A 17,286-nucleotide genomic window follows, 5' to 3' on the forward strand; every position below is an offset into this window, starting at 1 on the left:
ACGCACGCGAGTGGGCGTGGCTGCGCCTGGCCGTTGACAGCGCGTCCCTAAGCGTGCGCAAAGCAGCTCCTCTGAGGGGACGCGGCCAGACGCGCATCTCATCGGTTATATGAGTCTCGCATCTCATCTACTGCGTGAGGACCAGTATCTAGCGGGGCTTGTCCTGAGCACTGGAGGGGGCAGGGAAAAGCTTTGGACACTGCTGGGGGCGGGTGTCAGGGAACCGGCCCCGGGGCCGCCCGTCAGCACAGGGTCTCAGCCCCACGGCTCCAGGGCCTCGAAGCGCCTGGGCAGGTCAGGGCAGCGGGAGGCCGAGGTGCCAGTCTGTCCGCTAAGACCGGAATCTCCTCCCCTCTCAGGACACGTAACTAGAGGACGGATGCGCACCGCTGGCTGGTTGTTTTCGGAGAAGCCGTAGGAGTTCTCACCGCTCCTGGGACCCCGCAGTGAGTGAGGTAGGAATGGTTTGGGGGAACGCCGGGCCTGTCAAGGCATCAGTGTCAGTGAGCAGAGAGCGGGGAGGAGAACCGTTGGTCGCCCCTGCAGGATCCAGGGAAGCAGGTCCCGAGCAGCCTGTCCGGCAGACAGTCCTGCAGGCTTGTTTATAGGGCAGAAAATCTCGGGTTGCAGGTGTTAATATATTTATGTGTTAATTAGGAATTGTCACCATGATTTATCATAGTAAGAGGTGGAGGAAAATCCTTTTTGTGACTGTTTCCTCTATTAGAAGTATGTAGTGAATTTGGAACATATGGAAAAGTAGAAGGAAGAACCTTATAGAATCCCACATTGAAAACAATTATTATGAACATTTTGATGCATCTCATTCCAGATTTTACAATGCACATTTTTACATGGCTTAAATAACAAGTACTTTAAAGGGAAAACACTATCATAAGTACTTTTATATTATTATAAACTATCAGAAACATTTTTGTTTACATCCTTTTAAGTGGTAGAATATGACATTTTTCTGTTGACATTTGGGTAGTTCATAATTTTTTGAAATTTTAATAATTTGCTTGCCATGTTTGGTCACAATTGTGTTTGTTTATATACAGCCGTATTCCAAAACTGTGTAAAGCGTTTCCCGAATGTCTGATTAACCAAGGGTTCTGCTCTGGGCCACGTGCTTTCTTTCTTTCTTCAGCTCCCTTAGATGAGTTCTCCACTCACGTGGTTACCTGTTTCAGTGCTAGATTTTCCCGAGTTTGAAGCCAGTGAACCAACTGCTTGGAAAACGTACACGTTTCCTAGCTCTGATCACTGAGAGGGCCTAAAATCAGCGACATCCTAATAATAATGAGCACTTAGCTTCTAAATATCATTCTCCATTAAAGGAATCAGGGTTACTTGGAGAAATAGCTGGGCTGATCCAGGGAAAAGCATAGGAAAAGCCTGCAACATTTGTGCCAGAAAGTAAAAAATGATAAATCAAAACACAGAAGTCAGACTGAATTAACCAGCTAAATATAAAAGTTGGGCACCAAAATAAGTATTGATAATGACTGAATTGAATCAAGTAGGAAACCCAGAGTCTATATTGCTATCAATAGCAAGGACATAAGTAAATAAATAAATTAAAACTTCAATATAGAATGAATGAGATATTTATTTTTGTTTAGAAATGGGATATTTAACCTTAATGAGAATGGTTTCATTTTGTCTCAGATCTGGAATGTGAACACATTACTAATATAATTAAGAATGAATTGCACAAATAGACCTCATGACCTGAAGGATCTTGTAATTTATTTATTAATACCACATAGTCAGTACTACATTAGCTACAGTAAGCTAATTCTTACAGTTTGTCGGGTTGATTATTCCTGCTTTATTCCTCTTTTTTAACTTTTTAAAAATCTATTCTAGTTCCTTTGCCATTCCATATAAATTGTAGAAAATCTTGTCTACCAAAAATCTACAGGGATTTCGATTGCAGTTGTGTTAAATATGTATATCAATTTGCAAAGAATTGACATGTTTAATATTTTGAATCTTCTAATCCATGAACATAGTTTAGCTCTCCGTTTATTTAGGTCTTCTTGAATATCTTTATCAACATTGTTTAGTTTTTATCATACAAGTCCTATACATATTTTGTTTTTTTAGTGACTGTAAATGGTATAACACATTTAACATTTTTTGTCTGCATACTCATTGATGCTATATATAGAAATACAATAGATTTTCTATGTTTATTTTATATATAAGACCTTGCTGAACTCACATGTAAATTCCAGGAGGTGTTTGTGTGTGTGTGTGTGTGTGTGTGTGTGTGTGTGTGTGTGTGTGTGTGAGAGTGAGAATTTCTTCAGGTTTTTTTTTGTGGACAGTCATGTCATCTACAATAGGAGCAGTGTTATTTCCTCCTTTCTGATCACCATACCAATAAAACTGGCTAGAACTTCCAACACTGTGTTTAATGAGAGTGATGGGAGCAGACATCCTTGCCTTGTTCCTGATCTTCGGGTGGAAGCATTCAGGCTTCCACCAAAAATATGTTACTGTAGGTTTTTTGTAGATGCTTTTTATCAAGTTGAAGAAGTTCCCTCTTTTGCTGTTTTTCTGAGTTGGAGTCATGAATGGGTGTTGAATTTTGTCAAATGGCTTTTCTGCATTAATTTATATGATCTTGTGGTTTCTCCTCTTTAGCCTGCTAATAAGGCACTTACATTGATTGATTTCCAATATTGAACTAGCCTTGCATCCCTAGAATAAATGCTGTTTAATTATGTGTATAATTCTTTTTACATATTGCTGAATTCTCTTTGCTAATATTTTGTTAAGGACATTTGCATATATATATATTCTTAAATAATGTTGGTCTGTAGTTTTCTTACTTTTTTACTGACTGTCTCATTTTGGTGTTGGGGTCAGATGTCATAAAATGAATTGGAAAATGTTTCCTCCTCCTCTATTTTCTAGAACAGATTTTGTAGAATTGGTGGTAACTCTTTATTAAACATATGGCTGCATTCTCCAGTGCAATCAAATAGATCTGGAGAGTTCTTTTTGGGGGGAGATTTTAAATTTTAAATGAATTTCCTTTGTAGTTATAGAGCTTATCAAATTATTTCATAATGAGTGAGTTGTGATAGTTTGTGTTTCTTAAATTTATCTCACCTGAGTTTTCAGACTTGTTAGTGAAAATTTGTTGAGATAATTACCTTGTTATTCTTTAAATATCTTTAGGATTTACAGTGCTGTCCCCTCTGTTATTCTTGATCTTGATAATTTGTGTCTTCAGATTTTATATAGTAAGTCTGGCTGGGGTTTTTTTTTTTTTTCCCAAGGTACAAGCTTTTGGTTTCATTGATTTTTCTCTCTTTTTTCTCTTTCATTGATTTCTTCTTTTTTTATTAATTTCCTTTTGTTACCAGCCAGAATGCCTTTTCCCTAGGATCATGTCTCTGAGGCGACAAACAATGAAGCCATCAGACAAGAGTATGGAGGAATCAGCAAAGCTCTTTTAATCACTGAAAAGAGAAAGCAAGAGCTCCTGCTGGCCAGGAGGGACTCCAAGAGAGATGGCCATCAGGGCTGCCCTGTCTGGGGTTTATATTGCCTCTTGAAAGGAGGCAGTCTCACTCACCAACCAGATAGTGAACTGAATTAATGACATCACAACTCACTCCTGATTGGCTGAATGTATAATACTTCATCTGCATAGAGCAGCTAAGGTCTATGTACCTTTGTATGGCTGAGCTTTATTTGCATAGGGCACAACCAGTCACAGCAGCTGAGGTCTATCTAAGTGGCTGAGTTTGATTGGGGCTTTTTACAAGGGTCCTGAACTTCATCTGCCTGTGACCCGGCACTACCTGCCTCACATTCTTTTCCTTACTTCATGTTTAATTTTCCTCTCCCCCTTTGCTTAAGATAGAAACTATGGTCATTGATTTGAGACCATTCTTTTCTAATATGGGCATCTAATGCTACAATTCTTCTCTAAACACTGCTTTAATTTCATCTCAGAAATTTCGGTTGTGTTTTCTCTCTGTTCAAAATATTTTACATTTCCCTTTTCATTTCACCTTGAATCCATGGGTTATTTAGAAGTGTGTATTCAATTTCTAAGTATTTGGGGATGTTTGCAGATCATCTCTGGTATTGGTTTTTAAAAAAATTCCATTGTGGGAGTACATACTGTCTAATTTGAAAAGTTTAAATTTGGTGATTTGTGTGTATGTATGGTTTATGTTTTAATGCAGAGTATATTCTATCTTGAGAAATCTTGTCTGTGCTGTATATTCTTGTGTTGCTTTGTGGGTATTGTGTAAATGCTAATTATGTCAAATTAGTTGGTAGTGTGTTCATGTCTTCTGTGTTGTTAATGATTTTTTTGTCTATCTGTTCTATCAATTAATGAGAGAGGGCTATTGAAATCTTTGACTTTAATTGTGAATTTGTTCTTTTCTCTCTGGAGTGCTGTTTTTCTTTCATGTACTTTGAAATTCTATTAGGTGCATAAGTGCTTATGAGTCTTACATCTTATTGATTAATTGACCTCTTTTTATTTACAAAATGACCCTCAGTCCCACATAATCTTTTTTTCCTCTGAAATTCACTTTGGTATTAATGTAGGTACTTAAGCTTTCTTTTTTCTTTTTGTTCCTCAGGCTGGATAATTTTGTTTAACACATCTTCAAGTTCACTGATTCTTTCTCCAGCATGCCCAAATCTGCAATTAAACTCCTCTAGTAAATTATTCATTTCAGTTATTATACATTCTAGTAGCAAAATTTATATTTGGTTCCTTTTTGTAATTTCTATCTCTTTATTGATGTTCTCTATTTGTTGAGGTATCCGTTTCCTATTTTCCTTTAGTTCTTTGCTCATAGTTTCCTTTAGCTCTTTGAATATGTTTAATGCCATTGATTTAAAATATTGTCTAGTAAGTGCAGTGTCTGTACTTAATTAGGAGAATTTCTGTTAATTTCCCCAATAGATAACATGTTATTACTGCTATTATTTGTATCTTGTCAGTCTACCTTTAACAGTGCTTATAGATGCACCTCATTCCTTTTAACTGTGGCATAGTATTTCTTTAAATGGAGATTCAGCAGTTTTTTATTGATTTCTGAATATTTGTTTCCTGTTTTTTATTATTATAAGCAGTGCTGCCATGAACACCTTTGTATATGCCTGTTGTGCAAATTTTCAGGTGATTCTCTGGAGTATATAGCCTGAGATAGGATTTTTTGGGTCTGACTGTTAACATTTTTAAAAAATATATATTTATTTAAAATGTTTAATGAATAAAATTTTTGAATAGGAAGTAAATGCACATTGTAAAAAACAATGAAAATTTGTGTAATGAAAAGTCTTTTTTAGTCTGGAACCGTTCCTCAGTTGATGCTTGACTGTGTTAAGTATTAAGTATTGCAATCATTTTGTAGTATGTCTTTCAATTTGGGTTTATCATATGTTTCCTATGTTTAGTTTTAGGTTATATGTCTGTGGTAGGAATAGCATACAAATGAGACTGACTTCTTATTTCATCCTGTAAAGTGATGCATGCTTTTTATTAATCCCATTACTGGTGATGTTCAATTTAATCATGTGGTTAAGTTATTGTCTGCCAGCTTTTTATACTTGTTTTTTTGTAATTACTATTTTGTGGAGAGGTACTTTGAGACTGTTTATATCTTTCTATTCATCAAACTTTTCATTCATTCATTCATTTATATTCATATGTGCTCATGGTTTTCATTTTATTTAGTTAATTATAGTTTGTTACTATCAATATTTATTTTGATGTTCATATTGTCATAGGTTTGGACAGTGGGAGCCCCTTAAAACCAGCTTCTGGATCTTTCTGATATATCTCCATCATTCTTTGAACATTTTATTTTCCCATACACCAACATCTATCAAGACTATCTTGTATGTTCCCTGCAGCAGTCCTCAAAGCAGCCATTTGCTGGTTGCATTTGCTGGTGTATGTTATTTAGAAGTCAATATGTGGGTGCTTAGTATGAGAAGTGTGTATGCCTTCTCTTTGGACAAAGCTGTATATATACATGTATAATATGTATCTGTTTATTCTGTATCTATATACATTGAAAACTATGAGTTCACACTAATATCTCCCAATTCCAATCAAACACCCAACACTGCAGGGCTAATTTTAGTTTTTTCCCTGTCCATATGTGTAACTCCTTTCTCCAATAGTGAGAAATCTGGCTCCTATTCTGTTTTTTTAAAGAAAGATTTAATTGACATATAACAAGACTCCTTTTATTCTTAAAACAGGGTATGGGATGTTTGGTAGGCCAATATTAATTCTTACCCTCTCTGGCTTGGAGTATACTAGGGTCAATGATCATGCAACATGAAAGCATGTATGACCATGTTTTATTTGAAAGTTCAATCTGCATGTATCCTCTTAGAAAATATCAAATGAAATAGAATCACTAATTTCACATTTGTAGGTATTTGTACGGTGTTATCACTGCCAAGAGAAGCAGAATCTTTGTTAGGAGATATATGGTTGTGCTTCAAATGAGGGAAATTAGTTATTTGACTTGAAACTGATTTTTATTTAAAAAGTCATCATGACTTTAGACCTTTAATGGCAATAAAAGCAACTGATTCCAACTCACAATTATGAGCAACTCTTTTTGAGTTTATTTTAAGCATTTATTTAAGGTTTTTTTGTCTTTAGTTGTAAAATGTGTTTGATAATTTTCTAAGCTGCCAGCTACCATTTTACTTTCATGATTTATGGTTAACATTAAAATCAGATATAAAGTGTTATACTTTTTTCATATTTACAGGTTTTTAAATTAAGGAATATGTAATTAAAGGTGATATGTGATTCATTAATGATAATATATTTCTTCCTAACAATTTAAAGTATCTTAAAGGTAGTAGCAACCATTCTTTTTCAGGTCTTTAGCTTGAGGTCACTTCTCTATCCACACATTTCCTTTTTCATGTCTTTAAATTTATTTATGTGCTGACTAGGCTGTATTTCTCTACTTCTATATCTATTTAGATTTCAAATAAGAAGCTTAAACTTACCATGTACAAAACAAAACCCTCGTTTTTTGTAAAAACCAAACTAATCTCACATTTTTTCTCTCTATCTCAGTAAATAGAAAACATTCTTCAATTTTCTGAGGTCAAAAAGTTAGAGTCAGCTTTTTGACTACTTTCTCACTCTCATGCTGCATAATTAGTCCATCATTAAATTCTTTGTAGTATATTGAGGATCTGTGCAATTCTCTTTACTTCCTCCTCCATCATAGTGGTTCAGGCCACCATCAGTTATGCCTGAATTCCTGTAGGAGCCTCCCAATTGTCTTGCTGCTACCATGTTTGCCTTACATGTTTGTCTTCTGTACCTTGAAGCCAGATTAAATATAAAAAAAAATATCATTTCACATCTCTTCTCAAAACTTCTAACAGTTTTGCTTTTTAACTCAGAAAAAAGCCAATTGCCTCTGTGTACCTTCCTTATGATCTGACTTCCCTCTATTTCTGTGGTCTCATCTCCAGCATTCTCCCCTTTGCTTACTCTACTCATACTAATGGCCTTCTTCCTGTTCTTTCAATGTATTAAGCATTGCCTAAGCAAAAATCAGGGCCTTTGCATTTATTGGTCTTTCAGCCTGGAATGCTCTTTACCCTGATATTTGCTTAGCTTAAGTCCTTCAATTCTTTTTTCAGGTTTCTCTTCAAATAGCACCTTAGAGAAAGCTTTCCTGATTGCATTAAGTAAAATAACACTTACCTCTTCACGCTGGCTCCCTCGTCCTGTTTAATCCTTTTCCATTAGCACTTGTCGCCATCGAACATATTTTATATATAACTTATATGTGATATATATGTGTGTGTATTGTGTGTGTGTGTGTGTGTGTGTGTGTGTGTATAGTTGACTTATGGCCCCACTAGACTATAATGTCTGGAATCAGGGACTTTGATTTCTTGCCCTGTTTTGGAACAGTGGCTGGAATGTAATTGGTGTTCTATTAATATTTGTGGAATAAATAAATAACGCTTTATGAGAGAAAGAATATTTTGTTCAGATTCTAAAAGTCAGGATATTTCCTAATGCTTCCTTTTACTCTCTTTGCCTAGCTCCATTCCTGATGAAAGCAGAGGCAAATTTGTGGGGAGTGGGGAGTTGGTTGGGGAAGAAAATGCAAGGTGGGAAAATAGGGGAAAAGAAAAACCATACCCTTCTCCTCTGCTCTAGGTCTCCCAGACTGAAAGCCCTTCCAATTTGGCAGGGGGAAGAAGCTTTAACTTTAAGTAAAGTTATTGTTTTGATTAATAAACTGGGCTGGACATTTCACTTAGTGAGCTAGATTATTCTTGGCATTACAAGTGATTTAAAAGAAGAGTGTCCAAGAAAAACATGGGATCTCCCCTCACCCAACAGTTCCTTCAAAGGGCAAGAGAAAAGTGAATCCTCAGATTGGTTATAAAGGGCCTGTAAGGGAAACAAATGAAGTGTTTTTTGTTTTGTTTTGTTTTTTTCATGCATCATTCAACCTAATAGTTACCTTTCTATTCTGGTCTTTATCATAACACTTAGTAGTCTATTGTTTATGTGTCTGGCTCCTTTACCAGACTATTAGCTCCAGAAGAGAGGGCTAGTGTTTTATTAATCCTGCTTATCTAAGACCTGTCATGGTGCATGACACATAGCAACCATTTAGTGTTTGTTGAATAATCTTCCTCCCCCATCTCTATTCAAGGATTACTTGAGTACCAAAAATACCTTGAGTTTCAAATTCAATGTTTGGTGATAAAAAGGAGGCTGTTTGCTTAGCTATTTAGAGATTACACTCTATTCCAGGATTTAGATCCATTTGCCTTGATGAAAATTTAACATTACTCTGTTCTAACGGAAAAAACACTTCTGAGGTCCTGTATCACAGGGATGATTTTATTCTTTCCTTCTTGCTCAAGCTTTCAGCCACCTCATCTGTCTCCCCTGTTGCAGCAGAGCATGAGTGTGGCTTTCATGGAGCCCAGGGTTTATAATAAATGCTAAGAATAATCCCCTTCTCTCCACATCTGGTATTGCTGTGATTCCTCTTTAAAGGCAAAACCTGAGTCCTTATTATTTACAAATTTGAAGGTTAACATTTTCTGTGTTCTTGTGACAAATGCAAAAATTTCAACAATGTTTTGAAGACTGTGGAGGTCTGTGTTTCACTATAAAAACTATAGCATTATTATCACTGTGATCCTGAGATGAGAAGTTATAAAACATTTTGGCCCAAAGAGTAATTTTCATGTGGATAATCATTTTCCAAACAAACTGTAGCCATGACTTAATCCCTCCTAGAAAGACAGGAGTGTATCTTCAAACAAACTGACTAAGCTGTTTGCTCACAGTTTGCTTTTGATTCAGCAAGATGGATTATGAAGGGTAACAACCAGAGCTGTGACAGCTTTGGCTAAATCCCACCTGGCATTCAATCTCTTTCTCCTTTAAAAAGCTCTCCAAGTTCATAATTCTACAAAAGGCTTGATCGAAGTCACTGGTGGAGTGCCTTGGCATGGGGGTTGGGGTAGTGAGGATTTAATATGCCAATTAAAAAATCCACTGCTACAGAAAAATTCTTGGGTTCTTTTATTTGTATAGTGAAAGCAACCCAAGTATGAATCCTATTTGAACATTGGCGTTCTTGGGCTAACAATGAAGTGAAATAAAAACATTTAGGGCCTATCCCATTGCTATTTTAGTGAATCTTCCCTCGTTTTTGACAGCCCAGTCACTGGGGCACAGTGAAGCTATTTTCCTGACCTCTAAACATCGTTTCATCCATAGCACTCACTCACAATCACATTATATATACAGTACACTGTGAAACCTCCTCCATATTCCTCAGCCTATCTCCTTCCACTGTGGTTACCCTTGCCTTCATTCCCTTCTTCCTGGCCAAAACTCAGTAGGAAGAAAAGAAAAATAACGGTAGTATTTCAATGCATGTGAGCGCTCCAGACAGTGGAGCTGCTTAATATAGGACTGAATTCTTTCAATTCTGTGAGGGCATGCAAGATGCTTAGCAGCTCTTTGGTTAGAATAGGCAAGTTAGTGTTAATTATTTGAGGCCAGCTTTGGGATATCAACATAGCAGTAGGTCTTCATCACGCATGAAGTATGTAGTGGATAATTTGCCATTAATAATAAAAATGCTAATAAAATGTTAAAAAAATAATTCAGATGCTGATGTTTAAGAATAAATTACTTAAATAATGGGGGCTAAATCAGAGCTATCCCTATTTATAGTAAAACCATTTTTCCTTTACTTGGCAATGAAGCAGCAGAAGAAAGGATAGAGTTAGCTTAGAGAATTGCTGTGTCCGTGGGCGTACAACATTACTGGGAGGACAAAATAATTAATAAACGTGGATCCAGGCTCAAAGGCCCTAAAAAAGTAAAAGCCATGTATGGCAAAATTATGTGATATTATACTCTTTAATTCCCTGTGATCATTCCCTGTATGGGAAGTAATTTTGGAGACTTGATTTCTAATACATAACCATTCAACATACATTTGATCGCATATGCTAACAGGAAAGGAAAACCATCAATAAGAAACCATGAATTAAATATTGCTTTGAAAATGAACTATAGATTTCAACTACTTTATCAGAGTTTGTACCTGAGTTGTTATTAAGTATCAACATTATTGCATCTTACATCTTCTTTTATCTGTAATCAGCTTTTATATTCTTGTGTATGAAATGAATGTTTTCTGTTTTTACCTGGTAACATACCTTTAGGGTAGCTAAGGTTCAGGCGATGGGGAAGCATGGGGAATTCCCAGAATGGCAGTGTTAAATCCCTGAAGAAACAGACCTCTGAAAGGATATGATAGTAACAGTTGTTGGGCACTATCCTAGCACAAGCAGGTTTTAACATGCAAATCATGTTTTGTTGCTCTTGTTTTTCTGGTACCCAAACAAAATCAAATAACCATTTTCACTCCACCCAGAAGTGCTCAAAACGGGCTCTTATTCAATAAAGAAATAAAGAGACTTTTCTTATTTGTTTTTTAGAGTCTTGAGTTCTATAGAAATTCTTAGGCTGAAAATAGAGTAAGGAAAACAAATACTTGTTAAGGGATGAGCATATGTCTAACATTATATTAAATGATATCAGATATGCAAGAAAAATATTGTTTTTGTGAACAGGGACCTACAGGCAGGCACATGTAGGAGGCAATTAGTAAACATGGCATTGTTTTCTACAGGATTGGCATTGTGCAAAATTTGGGATAATGGACCTTTTGGAGGTCCAGTAAAAGAATACTACATCATCACACAAAATTTGTATGCAAGTTCAAGGAGAGAAGACCAAGAACCCTTACTATAGAGAACAGGACCATAATTTTAAGTCACCATTTCTTATTTATTCAGAGAAGTCCTAGATAGGGCATTTACTACTCTAATATTCTCTCACAGTACCATTTATCTCACCTTAGATTTTCATGTTTATAAATTAACATTTATGTGACTACTCCCTTAATGTCAGTATACTTAACTTAAGCCCCATAGCAGACAGAAATAGCTTCACTCACGGTTTCGTTCCCCTTGACGAGCACAGTTCCTTGGTACACAGTACACAAATTTTGATTGAATGAGTGTGAATTTGACATTAAATATGGAAGCTAGAGGTATGTGTGCTGTAATTGTCATAGCAAGTTTCACAGAGGAGGCAGTACCCGTTAAACCCATATTTATTGAGTACCTATCCTGGACAGGGCCTTCGGCGTTGCATGCGGTAGGAGTGATATCTACAGCTTGTTTTTGAAAGGAAGGAAATTGTGATGGTCACAGAGGCGGGTAAGAGGCATCTTGGGTGAAGTGAAACATGATGCTTAAGGAGTGTTGTCGATAAGCACAGTGAATGAGAAAACTAGGACCCCCGGGGCATGCTGGATAATTGCAGAAAAGATGATAGGTCCAAGTAGTGAGCTGTTTTGACCAAAATGTCAAAACAGGTTGAATTCTTTGTGAGCAGACTGTGCTGAGGATTTGTGTGCAAGTGACTTCTTAAAGAAGTGCTCCCAGAAGAAGTAAGGGAGTGAAGGGAAAGGGAAGCTAAGCAAGGGTGTGTGTGTTTTTAGGCAAAGTCCCCATCTCAGCCTGGTCCTGCCGGGAGTTCTGAAATGTAAATTACACCTCAGGATATGTCCAGATACAGATAAGGGAGCTTGGCATTCACATTCCCACATTACTTAGGCATTGACTGTGGACTGTCCCAATGGATATACACTCCCAGGCCTTTCCGTTTTCTCTGCAGCTGCAGGGACAGAGGTGCTCTAGTGCTCAAAGGTAGTCATCAGGAAAGAGTAGTATATTCTCATGGCCATTTGGAGCAAATCCACACCAAAGATAGGGGGTGGGCATACAGAAAGGGCAAAGGAATTGGAAGGAATCTGGGCCGCGCACCTGCAGTGTCTGCTGTAGGAGTTCTAGTTTGGCTTAACAGGTACTCGAGATTCATCACAGTCCTTCCCAAACCTGGTTGCACCTAGAAACAATCTGAGGAACTTAGAAAGAAAAATTAATAATTGGGCTTCATCCTACATGAATTAAATCAAAACTTCTTCAAGTAGAACTTGGACTTTAATTCTTTTAAAAAGCCTCTCCCTGAAATCAAAGGATTGACTGGATTCTAGGCTCCTGGGCCAAGTATATGGCAGGATGTAAGCATTATTTTAGGGAGATAAATGGACAGAGATATATATGTAGGCAGTGTTGAAGGGAGAAAAACCAAAGGAGAAAGTTTTGGCAAAAGGTGGCAATGTGTACTGTGATGCTAGCAGAGAAAATAGAAAGTAACAAATTTGAGAGCTATTTTAAGGAAAAACCCAGGAAATATAATAACTGATTGAATGTTCAGGGCTTGAAGAGATGGCAGAGTTGAAGGTGGTGTGAAGATTTCCAGGCTGGGAGTCTGGCTTTGAAGCAGTCTTCTTTGAAATACTGTGATGCTCAGACTATGTGGAAAATAATATCAGCATAGTCCTTTGACATTTTCAGTTGGAAAAGGGAAGATGCTCATTATTAATGAAAAAGCTTGTCTTTGAGCCTGGATTATTCTTTGGTCACAACTTAGAAATTCTACTAACTCTTTTAGGCTAAAAGTGACTGTTTAAATCATATGATCTATCATATAATGAAATGAAATGTATTTGATATGGTCTGAGAAATTTTTTCCCATGAAACTTGGAGCCTGGCTATTCAGAAGATATTATTCATAATTCTGTCATATTGTACTAGTGTCAATATTCCAGCAGTTGACAGGATTGGTAGTAGTTAGTTCTAAATATAGAAGTTTACAGCCATCTCTTTTCTTCCATCTTGGTCATAAGTTGTAACCCTTGACATAACATATACTACTAGATATATCTTTAACATTTTATGCTTGTTTAATGTGGCAAGGTATTTCTCATGTTTGTGGAGTAATAGAAATAACTTTTTTCTCTTGACACAATAATTATGCAAGGAATTGAAATTTAGATACTTCGCCTTAATTGTGTTGTGTTTCTTTTATATGTATGAAGCAAAAGATAGACATAAAACTACTAGGGCCACTTATCTTTGTAATACTTTCTCAAAATATCACATGACAAATCTAGTAAAAAAAAAAAACAGTACTGTTACCCCCATTTAAGATGTAATAGTTGAGGCCAGTAGAGGTAAAGTGACTTGCCCATGGTTACTCAGTACATAAATGGTGGGAAGGAATCATGAAAGCGGGGCTTTGGCTTCCCACCTCAAATCTCTTTCCTTTATGCACTGCGCTCCCATTCTAAAGCACTAAAGGGTGATTATTCTTAGTCCTGCTTTTCCTGGGTAGTAAACATTCAAATTTGGTCATCTCACTTGCTGTATCTGAGCTTTTAATTTAGAGCAGCAGCAATTTCAACAATGGATCAGTTCGATATTATCTATCAGATGCCAGACATGCTTCGAACTGTAGAAACATGTCTTCTAATCTTTTAAAAATCCTCTGCAGTGGGCAAGTAATAACCTCATTTTGCAAATAAGAAAACAGGCTTAGAATGATGTTTTTCCACAAACAAAAACAGTTGTATTTATTAGGCATTCCAGTTAAAAGGAAAGAAGAAAAGGAAAAATGTATTCCTAATTTTAAAGTTTGTACCATAGATGAATATTGAGACCATGCTCTTCATGCTTAATGCTTTACTTAGAACGATTTCTATTTGATTAATTTCTGATCATTTGTTTTTAAAGTCTGAATTTTTTTTATAACAAAGGACAGTTGTACCCCTTATCCATGAGGGTACATTACAAGGCCTCCAGTGGACACCTGAAACCATGGGTGGTGCCATATCCTATATGTGCTATGTTTTTTCCTGTACATACATACCTGTGATAAGGCTTAATTTATAAATTAGGCACAGTAAGAGATAAACAACAATAATAAATAAAATAGAACAATTATAACAGTATATTGTAATAAAAGTTGTATGAATGTGGTCTCTCTCTGTCTTTCAAAATACCACACTGCACTGTCCTTACCCTTCTTCTTGTGTTGATGTGAGGTAATAAAATGCCTACAAAAGAGATGAAGTGAGTGAATAATGTAGGCATTGTGAAGTTGTGTTAAGCTACTATTGGCCTTCTGACAGGTCGTCAGGAGGATTGCTTCCGGCCATGGTTGATCATGGGTAACTAAAATTGTATGAATGAAACTGCAGGTAAGAGGTAACTACTATAATGTTTGTGACCAGTTGTAGTGGACTAAAGGTTATATTATATATGTATATGTATTATCCTGGTTTTGGTTACCCTCTCTGGTTCCTTCTGGGAACTTCGTCTCCAGCACCCCATATTCCTGCCACTGGGATAGAAATATGATCCAGTTTGGCCAATTAGATTATTTCATTTGCAAAGCATTAGTGATCAGTTCTTTAAGAGATAGGCAACTAGAGCTTTGTAATAAAGAATTTAGCTACAGCTGAAAGGAAAATCTGGTCTTTGTCCCCAATTTCTAGGAGGTAACATATGAACCCTTGGTATTTCCTTCTAGAAGTGTCTTGTTAGTCATGGTGAGTCCCTTGGGTGACACCTAGTAGTTAATTTTAACAAAGTGACTCATGGTGGGCCCCTCAGATCACATGCTGTCAGGCTGACTTTTGGGAAATACATGGGCTGGAAATTAAGTTAAATCACGTAAGGCAAATACCCTATCAATTATGCCTACATATTAAACCCTAACAAAAACTCTGGACATGGAGACTTTGGTGACTTCCTTAGCAGACAGTATTCTTAGAGTGATACATTGCCATACATTGCTGTTGGGATAGTAAAGTTTTCCTGAAGATGATGAAAGCTTTGCATCTGGAACCCATCCAGACTTTGCCCCATACATCTTTTCTTTTGACTGGTTCTAATTTGTAACTTTTTGCTGTAATAAAACTGTAGTGATATATCTAATGTTTTCCTGAGTCCTGTGAATCGTTCAGGTGAATCATGGAACCCTGGGGTGGTGGTCATGGGAACCCTTGAATTTGTATCTAGCTTGTCAGAAGTGAGGGTGGCTTTTTAGGGCCCCTGAACTTGTGGCTGGTTTCTGAGGTGAGGACACTCTTGTGGGGACTGTTCCCTCTAACTTTACCCCTTGACTTACTCAGTGTGGTTAGTGTTACAAGTCTTGGGCAGACCTGGCAGTCTAGAGGACTGAGCTCTCAACCTTTGACCAACTTTCGTAAGTCAAATAGGGTTTATATGTAGACAAACAGGGAAATTCTATTTCTGGAAAAGTTAAGCTGGGGATATTAAGCTCGAAAGATGTGGTTTACTTGCTGGTGGCCGTATTGATTACCATGTGATTATAGCCTGTGTGCAGAATATAGCTAGGCTGAGTAATAAAATGATGCAGTGGAGAGAGAAAGAGAGCCCTGATAATATCATTTGAGTCTGTTGATTTCACTGTACCATGCCAGATGTTGTGTGTATCTATGGCTTCCCAATTCAGTAAATCATTAAATTTACTTTTTACTTAAACTAGTTTGAACTGGCCTTCACCATTGCAATCAAAGAGTTTGTCAAACATCTGTTCTTTAGACCCAATGTTTCTCCTGAAGAATCTCAAAACTCCACGTACATTACTGAATGAAATTTTTATTAAGAAGCTCCTTACTTTTGTATAACCCTGATAATCACTTAGAACTTCATTTCAAATGTCCTTTTAAACTTTTGTTTATTAAGGACAAAACCTTCTCTCTGTGAAAACATTTCATTAATAAGGCCCCAAGTTTATTCCCCTGAATTATATTATCTATCTAACTGTATTTTTTGGTGTGGAATTTGAGAATAAAAGGGAAAATGTAAGTCAAAAAGATTCTGAGAGTAGATATACTTAAATATTTGTTGAGCAAAGGAAATAACCAATAAAAATTTGATATTCTAGGTGCATAGACTTGAGTTGGGGAGGAAATTCTTTTGAATTAGAGTTACATGATGTATAAATGCCCATATATAGAAATTAGCCCATTTACTAATCAGTAAATAGAATTTACTCAAGTACAGAGATATATATATATATATACATAAACACATTTAAAAGTAATTATTGAATTTGACCTATTAGTAACAATAAATACTTATTTTGGAAAGTGTAAAGATAAAAATATGTATTCATTTGAAGTATATTTCTTTAGCACTTATTATACATGAGGCATTTTCAAAATAGCAGTGAACAGAACAGATGTATTTTTGCTCTCATGGAGATTAAATTTTAGTGGTATAAAAAGAAAACAACAATTAGCCATAATCCTAGTCTCTGAGAAAACATGGTTAATATTTTAGTGCATATCCTACATATGTACTTGAATGGTGTATGTGTATATGTGTATGTGTAAAACTGATGGAATTATGCTCTGCATACAGTCTTGGATTCTACTTTTTTCCTTTAATCTTAAGATATTTAACATTCTTCAAAAGCATTCTTTTAATGGTTACTAATAGTCATATTTATTTTTACCTTTTTAAAAATATTTTTTATTACAACACTGTGATGAGTAGTTTTGTCCATATATATTTGCTTAGACTGAATATTTCTTTAAGACACATTCTTAAAAATGAAGTGAGTGTTCTGTCTGCTACTTCTATAGCTTTTCTTCCTCCTTCCTAATTACAGCCCTTTAGTAGAATTTGTGCCTCATATTTAAAATTACTGAGTATCATAATTCTTCCAAGTGGAAAAGATACCTCAAGACAAGTGCTGGGCATAGAAGCCACAGGGCATAAATCTGCAAAGAAGTAACAAACTAACCTTTT

At 36.2% G+C, this 17,286-nt stretch overlaps 1 long non-coding RNA gene across 1 annotated transcript; it reads left to right on the top strand.

The window, feature by feature from the left end:
- Nucleotides 1–4,616, top strand: LOC108387303 (uncharacterized). Its single transcript, XR_005053851.2, has 3 exons — nt 1–134; nt 360–455; nt 3,384–4,616. It is a non-coding gene; the product is annotated as an uncharacterized lncRNA (long non-coding RNA).
- The last annotated feature ends 12,670 nt before the right edge of the window (nt 4,617–17,286 follow it).

The sequence above is a fragment of the Manis javanica genome, chromosome 2, assembly GCF_040802235.1.
Source record: "Manis javanica isolate MJ-LG chromosome 2, MJ_LKY, whole genome shotgun sequence".
Classification (NCBI taxonomy): Eukaryota; Metazoa; Chordata; class Mammalia; order Pholidota; family Manidae; genus Manis; species Manis javanica.